The 17,592-nt window shown below is 41.7% G+C and overlaps 1 non-coding gene across 1 annotated transcript; it reads left to right on the top strand.

Annotated features, from left to right (window-relative positions):
- The first annotated feature begins 13,824 nt into the window (after positions 1-13,824).
- LOC115032185 (U6 spliceosomal RNA) lies at positions 13,825-13,930 on the top strand. Its single transcript, XR_003837845.1, has one exon. It is a non-coding gene; the product is annotated as a U6 spliceosomal RNA (small nuclear RNA).
- The last annotated feature ends 3,662 nt before the right edge of the window (positions 13,931-17,592 follow it).

Here is a 17,592-nt window from a genome sequence, read left to right as displayed (position 1 = left end):
GGGGCCTATGGACTGGACCTGTTGCTTTTCGGTCAAACTATCTGTCCCTACATTCTAAGGTCAAAACTTATTATGTGTAGCAAAGCTATTTATGAAAGTTGTGTTGGGTTTGAACGAAGATGGCCCCATAGGCTCATAGGAAGCAGCACTATTTGGAGGTGTGGCCTTTTTTGGAGTGGGTGTGGCCTCTTTAGAGGAAGCGTGTCATTGGGGGTGGGCTTTGAGGTTTCAGAAACGCAAGGTCCAGTGTGTCTCTTTCTTCCTGCTGCCTGCCCACCGAGATGTAGAACTCTCAGCTGTCTCGCCAGCCTCACAGCCTGTGTGCTGCTATGTTCTCTGCCACGATGATAATGGACTAAACCTCTGAACTGTAAGCCAGCTCCAGTGAAATATTTTTCTTTATAAGACTTGTGACGTCTTTTCACAGAAATAGAAACCCTAAGACAAAAGTAGTTCTGTTGTCTGTTCTCTGTATATATTTCAGTAAATCCGGGACTGATGTACATTGATTTTTTAAAAAATGTATTTGTATTTAACTATCAATATTTTAAAATATCATTTACTTATTTCAATGTTTAAAATCGGAATTTCAGTTGTGAATGTGAATAAATTCTTTTAGCTTTTAAAATAGAAATGGTAGTGAGAAAAGGTGTGACTTTTGGCTAGAACACGTGGTTTCAACACTCAGCTCCGCAGTGTGCCAGCTTGGTTCTGAAACAGCCGCGCAGGCAGTGATTCTCGACCTTCCTAACGCTGCAACCCTTTAATACAGTTCCTCATGTTGTGATGTCCCCTTACCATGAAATCAGCCCCAGTGACATACTCCTTCCAACAAGGCCACACCTCCTAATCCTTCTCAAACTGTGCCATTCCTCGTGACTGGACACTCAAACATATGAGCTCACGGAGGCCATTCTTATTCAAACCATCACATCTATAAGATAACACTATGCAGCTTGTAAGAGAACAAATGATTTGCTGTATGCAAAATACCAAGCATGGCACCTGGCCCAAGCTAAATATTCCCTAAGTGATTGTTATATTAGGAATGGATATCATAAAACCCCTTTTTGCTTTTTAAAGAAAGAAACAGAAGTCTTCTGCTAACCAGTCATGATACCTTCTTAAAGGTTTTGAAGTAGAAAGGTATTAAGTGTTCTCTAAAACAATTAGGAGAATTTAGTGGAAAGAGATTTGTGTGCCTGGAGAAGGGCTTGTTGGAAAAATTCAACTTTGTGGGCAAGACTAAGTCCTCCTTACGGCCGCATAGTTCTTATCTGTTTGACCCCTTCAACCTTGAAGGCAAAATGGAAGGTTTAAAAAAAATGTCTAGAAGGAGTTTTCATTTTCCACACAGTGCCTGTATAACAAACAGATCCTTCCATGTCTGGAACCAATTTTCAGTCAAAATTCTGTGCCAAGGTCAGTGTCCTGAGGCAACTTGAACCAAGGCTGAGTTCCTTTATAACCTTGTGTTTGAAGCTTAGATTTTTCAAATAGTTGTATTGTTTCCATTTCTTATCTTTTCTTAAAAGCTGCCAATCAAACTGCTGTGACTAGACACCCAAAGCCTCTTTAGTTTAAGGCGGAGCCCTCTTTCCTAGGAGCCACCTAAGACTAGAAGGGAAAGGAGTTGTTAAATCCATCCTGAGCAGAGCAAGTGGTTCCCATTTTGCTCATGGGCAACACAGAAAACAAACAAGCAAATGCAGCTGCTCTGTGGCTTAAGTCAAGTAACAGCGGCGCTGGGGATTTTAGTGCTCGCTGTGGTGATGCTCTCAGAGACGTTTTCTAACAAAAAACACGTTCCCCGTTCCCCGTGTTTAAATTCTGAGAGCAGAGAATCTCATTCTTGGTACTTGTCATAGCTGTGTGTTTTTAAATCTGCCACAGACTCCTGTGTCCTCATCCGTCTTTCTTCTAACTCAATCTATCTCATCAGTGGGCGCAAATATCCTTTCGTATTATCTTTTCTTACCATGTTTTTTTAATGCCTTCTTTTAGACAAGGGTTCCCTGGGTTTCCCATCTCTGTGCATACTTCGTTCTTGTTGTTGTTATTTTGTTGTTATAATTGAGTTCTTCTAGCTCCACACACGTGATAAGGCTACACATTTCACCTGCGTTTCAGCCCCTCCCATGCTGGGTCACTTTCCCGTCTTTTCGATTGGAGGCATCTGATTCTTCGTTGACATTCACAGTCACGTGACAACATTACCTCAGCCTTCCATCTGCTTCGTCTCAAAATGTCTGCCTATGTTTTCTCTAGAGTTGGTATTTATCGTCCCTAGGCTTGGGGGATGGGCGGCTTTCCCACTTCACAAATGCTCCTTGGATTGAGTGTCATCTGTGACTGATTTGGTTTGGTTTTGAGCCCTGTCTTGTTGTAGTATACAGAGTGCTGGTAAGTTCCTGGCCTTAAGTGGTCCTCCTCCCTCAGTCTCACCAAATGCTGGGACGACGTGTGTCTCCCATCATGCCTGGCTTATTTAGAATTCTTAAACCCGGTCCCATTGCTTTTCAACTTCTGTTTCTGGGGCTTCTTTTCAGATGGTAAAAATGCTGTCTATCTTATAGTCTTAAAGAAAAAAAATAACAACCCTACAAAAGTATCCTCAGTCCTGTGCTAGGTATTTGGGGTCTCTTCTCTGTATCCACTCCCCTCAACCCATTGAGGGTCTGAACAGTTTCAGGGAAGTGATTCCACAGACCTCATTTAGGGTGGAGCAGTGCAGCCAACCATGGCACCTGAATGATGATGAGAATGGAGAGCAGAGGAAACTCAGAGCCCCCTGGAAAGTGTTGGATGCAGAAAGGAATCCTAGTGGTGTTATGGCTTGCTAGGGAGCTGTAACTCTAGAAAACTGGCCCAAGAATGAGTCTACACAGAAGACAGAGAAACAGAGCTGAGAACACCTCCATGCAAAGTTTGTCTACCTTCAGTCTCTCTTCATTAGAGCAGCCAATGAGTTCCTGACAGTCAATCTATTTTGTCATGGGTTTTCTGAGACTTCTAGTGAGGGCTCTTGACTAACTCGTGGTGGTGGCTGGAAACCACATCCATAAAATTTCTTTTTCAACACCATTATCTTTAAAAGGTAAGACTTAATATTTTCATGCTCTTAAAAACTTGCTTCTGGAAAATAAAGTATGTGGTTCTGAGATATAAATAAAAGAAAAATACTTGATAGTTAGACATGGCGGACAAGCCTGGGAAGTGGAGTTAAGAGGGATCAGTTCCGAAAGCTGTCTTCAGATACACACATTTAAAAGCAGCCTGGATTGTGTGAGATGCAACCTCACGATAAACAAGAAACACAAGACTTCTCTTCACTCTTCCCCTATTCTCTTATTCTCGCCCCATACCTCTTTCCTGATCGTGTAACTGAATCCATTGGGTTTGTATCTTGAATAAATGGCCTGAAACAAGAATGTCCCTGAAATGAAAGGGGAGAAAAAGACTTATACCACCTATCATAAGCCAGTAGAGCATGCAATCATGTTAGTTTCAGAACAATCTTTCTGCCTCGTTGTCTTAGTGTCCTATTGCTGTGAAGAGACACCACGGTAATGTCGACTCTCATAAAAGAAAGCATTTACTTGGGGCTCGCTTATAGTTTCAGAATCTTCATCCATTATCATGGTGGGGAGCGTGGCCACAGGCAGGAAGGCATGGTGCTGCAGTGGTAGCTGGGAGCTTTATATCCTGATCTGCAGGCAGGCAGGAAAGAGAGAGAGACAGAGACAGAGAGACAGAGAGAGAGGGAGAGGCTGAGACTGACTAAACCTGGAGTCAGATTTTGAAACCTCAAAGTCTACCCCTTGTGACACCCCTCCTCCCATAAGGCCACACCCTCTCTAACAAGGCCACATCTCTTAATCCTCCCCTAAAAGCTCATTAACTAGGGACTAGGCATCCAACCTAGGAGGAAATCATCTCATTCAAGGCACCAGTTCTCAACAGAGGAAAGGGTGGGAATTTTACTCAGGTAGTCTATACACTCCCATCAAAGAGCATCACAGGGTGGGGACTTTCCTAAACTTGCTCAATTTAAGCAGGAAAGTTAGAAGACACATTTTGGGGTATGTTTAGCTGACTGGCATGGAGCATGTATCCAGAAGGTTAAAATGGCAGACAAGAAGACCCTTGGGCATGGTCAGCCTGCATCATAAAGATGGCTGACAGAAACACTTCTGGACACACTCAGTTTGCCTTACCAATATGGTAGACACAAATGCCTTTGAGCATGGCCAGTTTTCCCCTAGAAATGTGTAAAAAGAAGGAAAGGGAACTAAAGGGTACGTTAACACTGGACTTGGTGCTTAATGATGCTTGGCCTTGCTCGGAGATTGGCCATGCTTCTTACATGTGCTATAATAGGGAAGATGAGCATCCATGTTAGGAAGATGATCAGGTGCCTTAAGGAGGGTTCACATAGTGAGGAACAAGGACCCCTGGCCAATGGGGGCTGAGAAGTGGAAGTCCTTAGTCAACACGAACAAGACTGAGCTTGAGTCCTGATAAACAAAATGACTGAGTCCCTTGCTCATGCTTCGGCAACCTTGGGGGAGACCCTGGGTCCCTTGTAGTGGTCATCACAGAGTTCCTAGCTATCAGACTAGTAGTTTTTCAACCTCTCGTCTACTCAACTCTCTTGCTCTTTAACAACATTGAGTAAATATACGATTGCATGTACATGCTCTTCTGAAATTTCACACAAGTGTTAACACCTATCTTTAAATACTGTTCTAATAAGACATGGGAACAAATTCCAGCCACTGGGAAATATACACCTTTCCTCTAAAAGATTTGTGCTGTGAGGGATGGAGGACACTAGAAAACATAGCAAATAATCACTATCTTACATATTACTAGAAACACCAGGAACATCTTATTTTATTTTACTTATTTTGTGGGTGTTTGGGCTGCGTGAATATCTATGTACCACATGCATGCCTGGTGCTCACAGAGGCCAGAAGAGAACACTGGATCCTCTAGGACCAGAGTGACAGATGGTTATAAGCCACCACGTGGGCTTTAGAAATCAGACGCAGGTCCTCTAGAACGGCAGCCACCTGCAATTTTAATCTCTGAGTCATCTGTCCAGCCCCAGATAGCCGGAGGAAAAGAAAATCTCTATTTTCTATTACATCTTTTGTTCATGCTAAGATTAAATTAAAACATATTCATTTATCTACCAATTTAAAAAAAATCTTAGACTGTCCAATAGGTCTTATCACAAAAAAGTATTTTCCCCACTCAGGAAAATACTAGAAAAATCAGTGTAACTCGGGATTTTAAAATTAACTTATAGGTATATGTTTCATTTTAAATGTAGGTGATGAGATTTCTACTTATCTGGGCCACTGAACCAAAGTCCAGAGAAAACCTCATAAAAATGTCCACTTGAGGGTTGTGTGTGTGGTGTTTCTGTGGGAAAGGAGGTAGGGAAAGTTGACTCAATTTCAGAAACAATGAGTTATGTAATTAATAAGTACTGTATTGTCTAGAGCATATGCCTGCAAGGATTTTTGTGCAACCCTCACACGTGGGATTAAAAGTCATTTGTATGTTCAACATCCTTAATCATCAGGGAAATGCAAATCAAAACAACCCTGAGATTCCACCTCACACCAGTCAGAATGGCTAAGATCCAAAATTCAGGTGACAGCAGATGCTGGCGAGGATGTGGAGAAAGAGGAACACTCCTCCATTGTTGGTGGGATTGCAAGCTTGTACAACCACTCTGGAAATCAGTCTGGCGGTTCCTTAGAAAATTGGACATAGTACTACCAGAGGATCCAGCAATACCTCTCCTGGGCATATATCCAGAAGATGTCCCAACCGGTAAAAAGGACACATGCTCCACTATGTTCATAGCAGCCCTATTTATAATAGCCAGAAGCTGGAAAGAACCCAGATGCCCCTCAACAGAGGAATGGATACAGAAAATGTGGTACATTTACACAATGGAGTACTACTCAGCTATTAAAAAGAATGAATTTATGAAATTCCTAGCCAAATGGATGGACCTGGAGGGCATCATCCCGAGTGAGGTAACACAGTCACAAAGGAACTCACACAATATGTACTCACTGATAAGTGGATATTAGCCCAAAACTTAGGATACCCAAGATATAAGATACAATTTGCTAAATGCATGAAACTCAAGAAGAATGAAGACCAAAGTGTGGACACTGTGCCCCTTCTTAGAATTGGGAACAAAACACCCATGGAAGGAGTTACAGAGATAAAGTTTGGAGCTGTGACAAAAGGATGGACCATCTAGAGACTGCCATATCCAGGGATCCATCCCATAATCAGCTTCCAAACGCTGACACCATTGCATACACTAGCAAGATTTTGCTGAAAGAACCCAGACATAGCTGTCTCTTGTGAGACTATGCCGGCGCCTAGCAAACACAGAAGTGGATGCTCACAGTCAGCTATTGGATGGATCACAGGGCTCCCAATGGAGGAGCCAGAGAAAGTACCCAAGGAGCTAAAGGGGTCTGCAACCCTATAGGTGGAACAACATTATGAACTAACCAGTACCCTGGAGCTCTTGACTCTAGCTGCATATGTATCAAAAGATGGCCTAGTCGGCCATCACTGGAAAGAGAGGCCCATTAGACATGCAAACTTTATATGCCCCTGTACAGGGGAACGCCAGGGCCAAAAAAATGGGAATGGGTGGGTAGGGGAGTGGGGGGGAGGGTATGGGGGACTTTTGGGATAGCATTGGAAATGTAATTGAGGAAAATACGTAATAAAAAATATTAAAAATTAAAAAAAAAAGTCATTTGTAAAGTGAACCTTTCCTCCTAAAAGAAAATAAAATCTGTCATATCGCCTCAGCTCTCACGTCATAAGAAAGTGCTGAGCTATAGAGGAAAAGTTAATGCTTTAAAAAAACCAACCTCCTATAAATTGCGCGATTATGTGCTTAAAAACACTACAGGTTTAGAGTTTACTTAAAATGTTATTAGACTACAATGTTCCAAAAAGAGTGTAGGACAGCAGTTCTCAACCTTCCTAATGCTGGGACCGTTTAATATGGTTCTTCCTGTCTTGGCGACCCCTAACCATAAAATTATCTGGTTGCTACTTCATAACTGTAATTGTGTTACCGTTATGAATTGTAATGCAGATAACTGATATGTGACCCCAAACTCTGACCCCTCATGAGGTCCCCTCCCCTCAGACTGAGAACTGCTGGTGTAGAATAATGTCATTCCCATCCCCAATTCTTTTTATGGGGATTTTTTCATTTGTTAGTTCTGTTGCTATTGTTTTGGGGGTTTGTTTTTGTTTGTTTTTGTTTTTGTTTTGTTTTGTTTTGTTTTGTTTTGTTTATGACAAGGATTCTCTGTGTAGCCCTGGCTGTCCTGGAACTCTCTCTGTAGACCAGACTGACCTCGAACTCAGAGATTCCCTGCCTCTGCCTCTCGAGTGCTGGGATTGGTGACGACCCCCGCCAGGCCACTATTCCCAATTCTCAGTGTTATTCTCTGGCATGCTCAGGATTTTTATTTCCTGTCTATCCTTTCACTTCATTTACACAGCTTGAAGCCCTGTAGGGAGACCAACACCACTGGATCTTAAGGGTGGGATTGGATTTATCCATTCTCTGCTTTTGTATTAGGATGCCCGAGGTATAATCATTTATCAACAACAACAACAACGAACAAACAAGACAAGACAAAGACAAAGATGACTTCCTCACGGGGCTGGAGACTGGGATTCCAAAGCAAAGGACCCTTCTGCAGAGAGCTGAGGACAAGAGAAGGTGAGAGAGGGGGAGGGGGATGGGAAGGGGGAAGGGGAAATGGGGAGGAGGAGGGAGAGAGAGAGAGAGAGAGAGAGAGAGAGAGAGAGAGAGAGAGAGAGAGAGAGAGAGAAAGAGAGAGAGAGAGAGAGAAAGAGAGAGAGAGGGGGTCCTAACTTGGGCTCCTTTTTAAACATCAGGAACCTAGTCTTCTAATGACAAACACACTCCCAAGAGACTAACATGAGTGACAAGAGCATGTATAACTTCCTGGGTCTCTGGAAGCCTCCTTACAACATGCAACACATGACAATGGGGTCCAAAGCCAGTGGGTCTTTTGTGAGAGGGTGTTGGGTTATCTTGGAAACTTCTTATGACCTACTTCATCAGCTGTAAAATCATAAATGAGAAAGGACCAAAAGTCACCATTGGCTGCTCCTCAAGGCAATATTTTAATACGATTACGATAAGGATTCTCTCAATGGCGGCTTTGCATGTCCAGCATTGCAGGAATATTTTTCATGGTCCTTCCGGTAGTCTTGTAACTTTATCATTTTACGTAAAAAGGTGAGAGATTGAATAACTTCTCTGAGCTTACATACTAATTAAGGGACAGGTCAGGTCAGGGATTTAAGTTCAGTTTGGATCCAGTGCCACATTCTTTCCACTATTAAATCCTTTCAACAATGGTCCTTTGATGTCAAACTGGAAGAACTTGAAAAGGATATTAGGTTCGTTTTAGCTCAGAGAACTTACTGCAGAGCTCTAGCTTCTTGGGAACCTGTCTTCTGCAAACTGGAGCATAGACCTGCATCCTGCAGAGACCTCTATATGATGCTCTATACAGCAATGAAGACGAAGAGCGCTGGTGCCATGCAGCAGTCTAGGTTGCTTCAGATGGGGGAAGAATGAATGCAACAGCACCTCTGCTGTGGAGGTGGAGGATGGGGAGGATGGGAAAAGGAAGTAAACTCCTTACAAAAGCATCAGATTCCATCTGTCCTCCGACTAAAGCCAGCGAGCCAGCAGATGAACACATTAGGCTACCACAAAAAAAAAAAAAAATGCCCAAGTGTAACTGGGAGCATAGCTGGCCAGCCAGTTGTCTCACCTCCTCTTTGAGCATAAAGATGCTATAAATTCTTTATGTAGAACCAGAATAAGAAGACCATATGTTGTTTAGCCTCTGCCTCTGTTTACGGAAGCTTTGGTAAGTTATCGACTTGGTTTGAGACTAATTTAAGTAGAGTTTATTACTAAGGTTCCACTTAGCTTTAAAATTGTACCGTTCAACTAACTAGTAGTACCAATTATATATTATGTCCATGTGTTTTTGGATAAGAACATAGGCTCATATGAATCCACCAAGGTTGTAAATCATGGAATTACTGTAAATAAGAAAGCAAATGGTGGGTCAGGCAAGGTGGCACACTCCCTTAATCCCAGCACTTGAGAAGCAGAAGCATGCAGATCTGTGTGAGTTCTAGGTCAGCCTAGTCTACATAGCAAGCTCTAGGCCAGGCGGGGCCTAGAAGAAAGCAGTCAGTGTCCAGCCCAGGATGATGCTGCTGTGCATGGCAGACTGTCATTATCTATTCTGCCAGAGCTAGACAATAGGACTTCTACTTTAGCTACCGGCCATCCGCTGTTCTTGATCATGACCAACTCTTTACGGTACTCACTTGCTCTCTAAATGTATATCACAGTAGTCCTAGGTGAGAATAGGTTACATATGGAACTTAAGCGTCAAGGGAGTCTTGAAAATGTTTTCATCTCGACTTTGGAGTGTAGAAGTTGTATTTAAAGAAGGAATGGATATTAAGTATGTGTGCAGTGTCTGTGTGTTACAATGGTGTACCAAAAAGGAAAGAAGCAGGCATGTCATAGCTCATTTTGATATATAAGTCATGTTTTGTTTAATGATTAGGTCATATTTGGAGGAGTACACGGTTAGGAGTTTTATTGCATGCACTGGTAAAGGGCAAAGTAAGACAAAAGTAAGACAGCTATAGTGTCATCAGGTGGTGTAATTTTATTAGAGCATCATTGTATATGGTGAGCATCATAGAGTGAAAAAAATAAACATTGTTATGTGACCCATGATTTCATATATACACACACACACACACACACACACACACACATATATATATATATATATATATATATATATATATATATATATACACACCTATATACACACCCACACATATGCAGGACTGGATAGATACATCTAAAATCACTTGCCTTCATGTTTAAGGTTCCATATTCAACTTGCAAACCTGCAATTTAAGAAGTACAAAGAGTCTGATATATATATATATTTTAATTTTTAGTAAAACTTTTCTCTTAATCAGAGAGCTTTGGATATTCCAATCTTCCTTTTGCTGGGAATTGAACTCAGGCCCTCTGGAAGAGCAGTTGGTGCTCTTAACCGCTGAGCCATCTCTCCAGCCCAATTTGTTTTTTTGGACCAAAAATATTGTTTGGTGTTCAAGCAATGGCTCAGAAAGCTAAGCGTGTTGGCTGCCTTGCAGAGGACACAGGTTCAGTTCTCAGCACCCTCATGGTGGTTCCCAAGCATCTGTAACTCAAGTTCCAGAGGATCCAGCCTTCTCTTCCATTCTCCATGAGTACCAGGCATGTGCATGGTGCACGTGCATACATGCAGGGCACTCACATGGTGCACATTGTATAATTTCATGAGTAGCACCTGTGAGTCATCTATGACTTTGCGTAGCATAAAGTTAATACCCTGCTTTTTGAGTTTTTTTTTTAAAGATTTATTTATTTATTTATTTATTTATTTATTTATTTATTATATGTAAGTACACTGTAGCTGTCTTCAGACACTCCAGAAGAGGGAGTCAGATCTCGTTACGGATGGTTGTGAGCCACCATGTGGTTGCTGGGATTTGAACTCCAGACCTTCGGAAGAGCAGTCAGGTGCTCTTACCCACTGAGCCGTCTCACCAGCCCTGAGTTTCTATAAACAACTGTCTTTAAGACATAAGCCACAGGATTAGCCACTGAAAACAAATTCGAAAGGCATTTAAGACATTCTTCCAATTCAGATCATGCACACAAAGCCCAATGTGTTAGAACTTTCTTAATGAGGATTCTGAGATAGTATAGTAATATTGGGGGGATGGCGTTAAGGTGTAGACTTTTTACTTGTATCATTTCTCTCATTGCTCATGGCTATTTACCTAATGAAATAAAAAAAAATCTGTGGTTTTGTGTGTTTGTTTTAAACATGTGTATGGAAATTTGAATGGAATATTATTTACAGGAAGATTGCACAACCCTATCACAGCGATGGAGAAACACGATGAACGATGAAGCTGGAAAGGGAGGCTTCAGTACCATGCTAAGGATTTGAGATGTGAGCCAGGCTTGGTCCCTTTAGTTTCCTAAATAAACATCGATTTATCTTTCCAACTAGGAAGTGCTAAAATACATTTGACATATTCTTGTTTCAACTCAAAGCCTCAATTCAAACTTGGGAGCAGCTTATGCCCTTTCTGAACTTGTATATAATTACAATTCATAAAACATTGCTTCAATAATTTCATTTACTCAGTGCCATAGAAGACACAGCTATTTATTTGCATGTGAGAGGTGAAAGCCGTTTTTCTTTAAAATTTTTCAATTTGATTAAATCTAGGGTTTTTTTTCCCTTTTAAAACTTTATTTGGGCTGGCGAGATGGCTCAGCGGGTAAGAGCACTGACTGTTCTTCCGAAGGTCCTGAGTTCAAATCCCAGCAACCACATGGTGGCTCACAACCACCCGTAATGAGATGTGACACCCTCTTCTGGTGTGTCTGAAGACAGCTACAGTATACTTACATATAATAAATAAATCTTAAAAAACAAAAAACAAAAAAACTTTATTTGTTTTCATCATCAGTATGTGTGTGTGTGTGTGTGTGTGAGTGTGTGTGTGTGTGTGAGTGCACATTCCACCAGGCACAAGTTGCAGTCAGAAGTCAACTGTGTGGTGTTAGTCATCTCTTTTACTTTGGTTCTGGGACCATACTTGGGTCTCTGGGATTGCATTGCAAGCACTTCTACCCACTCAGCCATCTTGACCACCCACATCTAGTCTTTTCCAAGTGCTTATTGTATGAGAGAGCCATTGTTAGGCCCTGAGAAATGGAGCAGTTAAGTATTCCGTCCTTAGAGTGTGTAGTCTGTTTAGGAGAGCTAAGACAGTCACAGAAGACTGCGATGCAGAGTTTGAGACTTGTCATAACAGAGAAAATGTTGCCCAGATAAAGAAGGTGTTTGGCTTGCCGAGTGTGGGAAGGTAACATTATCCGGAAGTAAGCAATAAGAGATGGTGGCCAGTAGAGTCACTGGGAAGCCATTTCTGTAATCATGAGTTTAATCCCTTAGGGAACCAGGAAGTGATGTTGACACAAGTGGGAGAACTACTCTGCTCAAGGAGCAAAGAAACTGAAGTGTTTACTCACCAGCTTTGGTCCTGGCTCTGTTCTGAAGAAAACTATCACACCTGCTGGCCATGCAAATGGGGACAGTGTCCTCCCCAGCATGGAAAGAAGTCTAAGACAGATGGCTGCTGTTGGCAGTCTACTTGGAAGCCCTGAGGGCAAAGATGGAGGCTGAGGCATGGGAACCTCCTAAGCATGCTTTGGAAAGAGGGCGATTCCAAGCACGGGGACATAGACATTTTGTCACGGCTTAAATGATGGTATGTTCCAAGTGATCTTAATTGTGATAGGGATATCACTAGTGAAGGGAGGAAATGCCATGCCAGATGGAGAGAGTGCTTCGTATGAAGTCAGCGAGAAGGCCAACTCCAGTATGTGCTAGTTAGTTCACTAGTCCATTAGACCTTTTTAACTATTAATTCTTCTATTGCTGCCAAATAGTTCATGATGTTAGCTCACTCCTTGTTTAGATATTCTCCTACATGTCAACATCTAGGTTGTTTTCAAGCTTACGTTTAACCAGTAGACATGTTTCGCAAAGGCAAAGGTGAATACGACGGATCAAATCCACCCTTCAAGGGGAGACGTTTCAGCAGGGGATGGGGCCTGTCAGGACACAGAAGTTCCCAGTAGTTCTCTCCTGGAGGAACATGCAGGTAAAACAGAAGGCTGGCGGGAGCTCCTGAAAGATGGGGCTCCTGTTCTTCACATTGGAAACCACTACAGCTAACACACCACCTGGCACATAGAGGATGCTGGGTAAAATCTGTTAATTAGGAGAAAGTAGTCATAAAGTAGAATCCGAAAGAGCAAATAGAACAACTTCAGATCAGATTCTCATAAAGGGTCATTTTGAGTGACATTACTTTCCCTTTGTAACTTTCCATGTATCCTGACACATGAAGTTTATTTTTCTGATTTTTTTTTCCTCATGAGGGATTGAGTTCAGGGTCAAGTGTCCATGGGATATGGTCAGTTCGATATTAGTTAATATCAGAATGTGTAGTGGAAGTTTCTCCTTTGAGTTCCAGATGAAATATTCCTTCCTACTTGAGCATATTTACTGTCCGTTATTTGGCATTGGCACTTCTCCAGGATTCTGGCTGCATCTTTATGTTTCAGTCAGCAGTTGCAAACATCATGTCTTATTTCAAGTTTTATCTCTCATTAAAACAGTTCATAGATCACCTTATATGCTTTTTTAAAAAAATACTTATTAATTTTATGTTTATGAGTACACTGTTGCTGTCTTCACACACACCAGAAGAGGTCATCAGATTTCATTACAGATGGTTGGGAGCTACCATGTGGTTGTTGGGAATTGAACTCAGAACCTCTGGAAGAATCGTCAGTGCTCTTAAGTGCTGAGCCATCTCTCCAGACACATCTTATATGCTTTTATGGTTGTATGTATTTGCTAATAGATCCAGTTTCCTGCCAGACTTGGGATACTAACTTTAAAGTGTGTCTCCCAGTTGTTTGACTCCTGTAACGCTACCCAGCACAGAGCAGATCCTGAGCCATAGCGATGTTAGCCTTTTGGGTTCCTGGTCTGGAAATAGGTTGATCCCATTATGGTCTAGTGTAGCCAGAGGGAGACTGAGGACAAAACAAGCTTCCTATACCACAACTGGAAGGAAACAGAGGTGGTTAGCATGGAACCTGTGCAAGGATAGCATACAGATCTGTGAATCATTCTATAGTTTTCTGTTGAAAAAAATCATAATTTAGAAGACATTGTACTGTACGGTTTTTAAGGAGTTAATTCCCTGGATTTGCCTGTAGGAGGAGATGAGTTTGTTCTCTGGGTTGCCCATTGGAGCCCAGCAGGACTGTATATAAAGTTAGGACTGTTTGACAATTGGCAGGCATTCTCTTGACTTGATTCTTGGTGTGGCTCACCCTCTACTGCTAATTCATTGATGAACTTTGGTATTTCTTAGATGAGTGGTTTAACATAGTGATTCTCAAAGTATGGCCCTGAGCCATGCAGCTTCTAAGTCACCCAAGAAACTTGAATCCTCAAGCCCACACTTGCTTGAATAGAACCGGAAGATAGCATTGCTTCTTCTTGTTGCTGTTTGTTTGTCTTGTTTTCTAATTCTGGACACTGAACCCAGGGCCTTGCCTAATGTTAAATAGTCAAGACTTTGGATTTTTTGTTCATAAATACTAGTGACTCTTAGCAGGTACAGGGAAGCACTGGAGCAAATGTCTGAATCAAAAGTTCTTAGAGGCTGGCTTTGATGCAGCACAAATGTTTACTGCTGGGGAACAGTAAGCAGAAGCCATCCCTGTGGACTCCGACTTGCTGGAAGAGTGGAAGACAGGAAGATGAAACCTTGGCAGACTTAGTCAGGATTTCTAATGCTATGAAGAGACCCCATGACCTCTTATGAAGGAAAACATTTAACTGGGACTAGCTTACAGTTTCAGAGGTTCAGTCCATTATTGTCATGGCAGGAAGCATGGTGGCTATAAGCAGTCATGTTGTTGGGGAAGGAGCTGAGAATTCTACATCTAGATCAGCAGGCAGCAGTGAGCTGCTAAGCCTGGGCACCAAAGCCCACCCTTCCTGGCACACTTTCTCTGACAAGACCACACCTACTCCAACATACAAGGCCACACCTCTTAACAGCGGCACTCCCTATGGGCTAAGCATTCAAACATATGAATCAGTGGGGGCCATTCCTATTCAAACCACCATACAGACCCTGGCCACCCACAAACTATAGAGATGTATTGAGAATTTTAGAAGACCAACGTGGCCAAAATTAGCATAATACTAGAATCAAATTGCTGCCTATGCTGAAAATCCAGAGAGCTACAGAGTGTCTCCTGAGTATCAGTTGGTGTGCAGGGGAAATGGGTGAGACTGGAAAAAGGATGCATTTCAATGAAGAAAATTAAGGGGGTAGGGGTGGGGTTTCTTTCCCCACCAGCCAAAGAAGATGCAGCTCCTCATTGAAGGCCTCAAACTTTTTCTGCTTGAGACTCCATTTTGTCAACCATGAGCGTACAGGTACATAAGATATGTGCATAAGTTTAGCATTTATTATTAACAAATAATTAAGCTATTATTTAAAAATAATTCTTCAATATACATATACTTTTTATTTCCATGAAGTTGAAAGCAAGTTTGCATACCAGTGCAATGGATGTGCTAATCTAGGATAAACATTCGGTATTACAGGAAGTGGAGCTCATTCCATAGTTTTCAGAGTAGAGTGATATTTTGATTTTATAATCGTCAGTGCTAAGAGTGCCATTTCCCATAAACACGGAATCAAAATGGCAGTATAACTAGATCTACTCTAGAAGCTGTTGAAAATCCAGTCTTAATCCCAAACTAAACTCATTTAACAATATTTTATGGAACTCAAGCCTGCAACTCAAGTTTGCAACCTTTTGTCATTTGTTTGCTTTTTGGAGATAGGGTTTCTACATGTAGCCACGGCTGTCTTGGGTAGACCAGGCTGGCCTCGAACTCACGGAAATCTGCCTGTCTCTGCCTCCCAAGTTCTGGGTTTAAAGGCATGCACTACTACAGATGGTTTTAAATTGCAAATTTAAAAATCAAATATTCTAACCCAAACAACCCAGGGATAACTAATTGATATCTGCTGAGAGATGATAGTGGGAAAATATTAACTGTTTTTGTTTTCTACAGTTAAGCCATTATGTCTCTCTAACAGCAGAAACAGTTACATTTGCAGAAAAAAACATTGCCATTCCTAACATCCAATTGAATCTAAGCAGAGGTGTCAGGCAGCCAGCATTGGCACTGCATGACATCATAACATGTGCAATGCATGTTGGGTACTCAAAACCAAGGATGCTGTAGTGAAACAGTAATTCCATCTCAATATTGATGAACCCTGCCATGAACATCTCAGACCCACTATGCATTTGATTTGAATTTTTTATGGAGAAGCATCTAGAGACCTTTTTTTTTATTATCACCCAATTTTTCATAGCTTCCATGTTCAGTCATGTGACCCTACATGGGATTAGGGCCTGCAATTCTAATGCCTGGGGCTGTGTTCTGAGCCATTGAGCAATGGTGGAGTACTACAAGGTATTGCTTTAGTAATGGGACAAAATTTGCTCTCAAAGTCTTTGCTAATCCCAATTAAGCTTAAAATGAGCCAGTCTTGAAAGGATTAAATAATTTCCAAATAGCAGGCCTACCCCTCAGGACAAAGCTCAGGAATAGTGAGAGAAAATTCATAGAGAGTGGGATCAAATAAAAATTTACTAGGAAAATATAACCCATAATGATAAGAAGATAAAAGTAAATAAATAGAAGCAGGTCGACAAATAAGAGAAATTAGTAACAATGGTGTTAACAGTGATAGTCACTTTCCATATGTTCATGTGACAGAAAAGGTAGAGAAAGGAGTTAGCATGCATGGAAAATACAAGGTAACCCAAACGAAACTTGTAGCGTTGAAAAATCTAATGTCTGAGATGAAATATAATCTACTCAGTTCTGCAGAAGGAAAGATTAAATAAAGATGTAGTAGCAGAAACCACCCAAATAAAATGCATGGAGAAAGGCCAGGAAAGATGGGCAGAGCTTTAGTGACCTGTAGGACAGTTTTCAATGACCTAATGTGTGTACATAGAGTCCCCAGCAAAAAGGGTCAGCAAGAATATTAATAAACAACTGGAAGAAAGTTTCCAAAGGGCACAAAAACTAAATCGCCAAATTCTAAGAACAAAAATCATAGAAGCACACTAGGGAATATAAATTATTAGCAATGAAAATTATTAAGGGGCTGGTGAGATGGCTTAGTGGGTAAGAGCACCCGATTGCTCTTCTGAAGGTCCGAAGTTCAAATCCCAGCAACCACATGGTGGCTCACAACCAGCCGTAATGAGATCTGATGCCCTCTTTTGGTGCGTCTGAAGACAGCTACAGTGTACTTACATATAATAAATAAATAAATAAACAAATAAATCTTTTTCAAAAAAGAAAATGATTAAGAAGCAGCTGAAGAGGGGCTGGGGCAATGGGTCAGAGCTTGAGAGCTCTTGCAGAAGACCCTGGATTAGTTCCTAGCACCCACATCACAACTCACAACCATCTGTAACTCCAGGGGATGGAATGGCCTTTTTCTGACCTCTGGGTACTTGGGGGCGTGGTGGCACACGCCTGACCTCTGGGTACTAGGCACACACATGGTACACATATATGTGTGCAGGCAAAACACTCACACACACACACACACACACACACACACAGAGAGAGAAAAATAAATAAATCCTTTGAAAAAGCGGTTGAACAGCAAATCACTGGAGTACATACAGAGCAGTAAAGGATAAGAATGGGGTCAAACATCTTGTTAGAAACAAGTTGCTGGGTA

The sequence above is a fragment of the Mus caroli genome, unplaced genomic scaffold (genome assembly GCF_978045245.1).
Source record: "Mus caroli unplaced genomic scaffold, Mus_caroli_1 scaffold_9, whole genome shotgun sequence".
Taxonomy (NCBI): Eukaryota; Metazoa; Chordata; class Mammalia; order Rodentia; family Muridae; genus Mus; species Mus caroli.
Note: the sequence above shows the minus strand (reverse complement) of the source record. Positions and strands in the feature narration are given on the sequence as shown.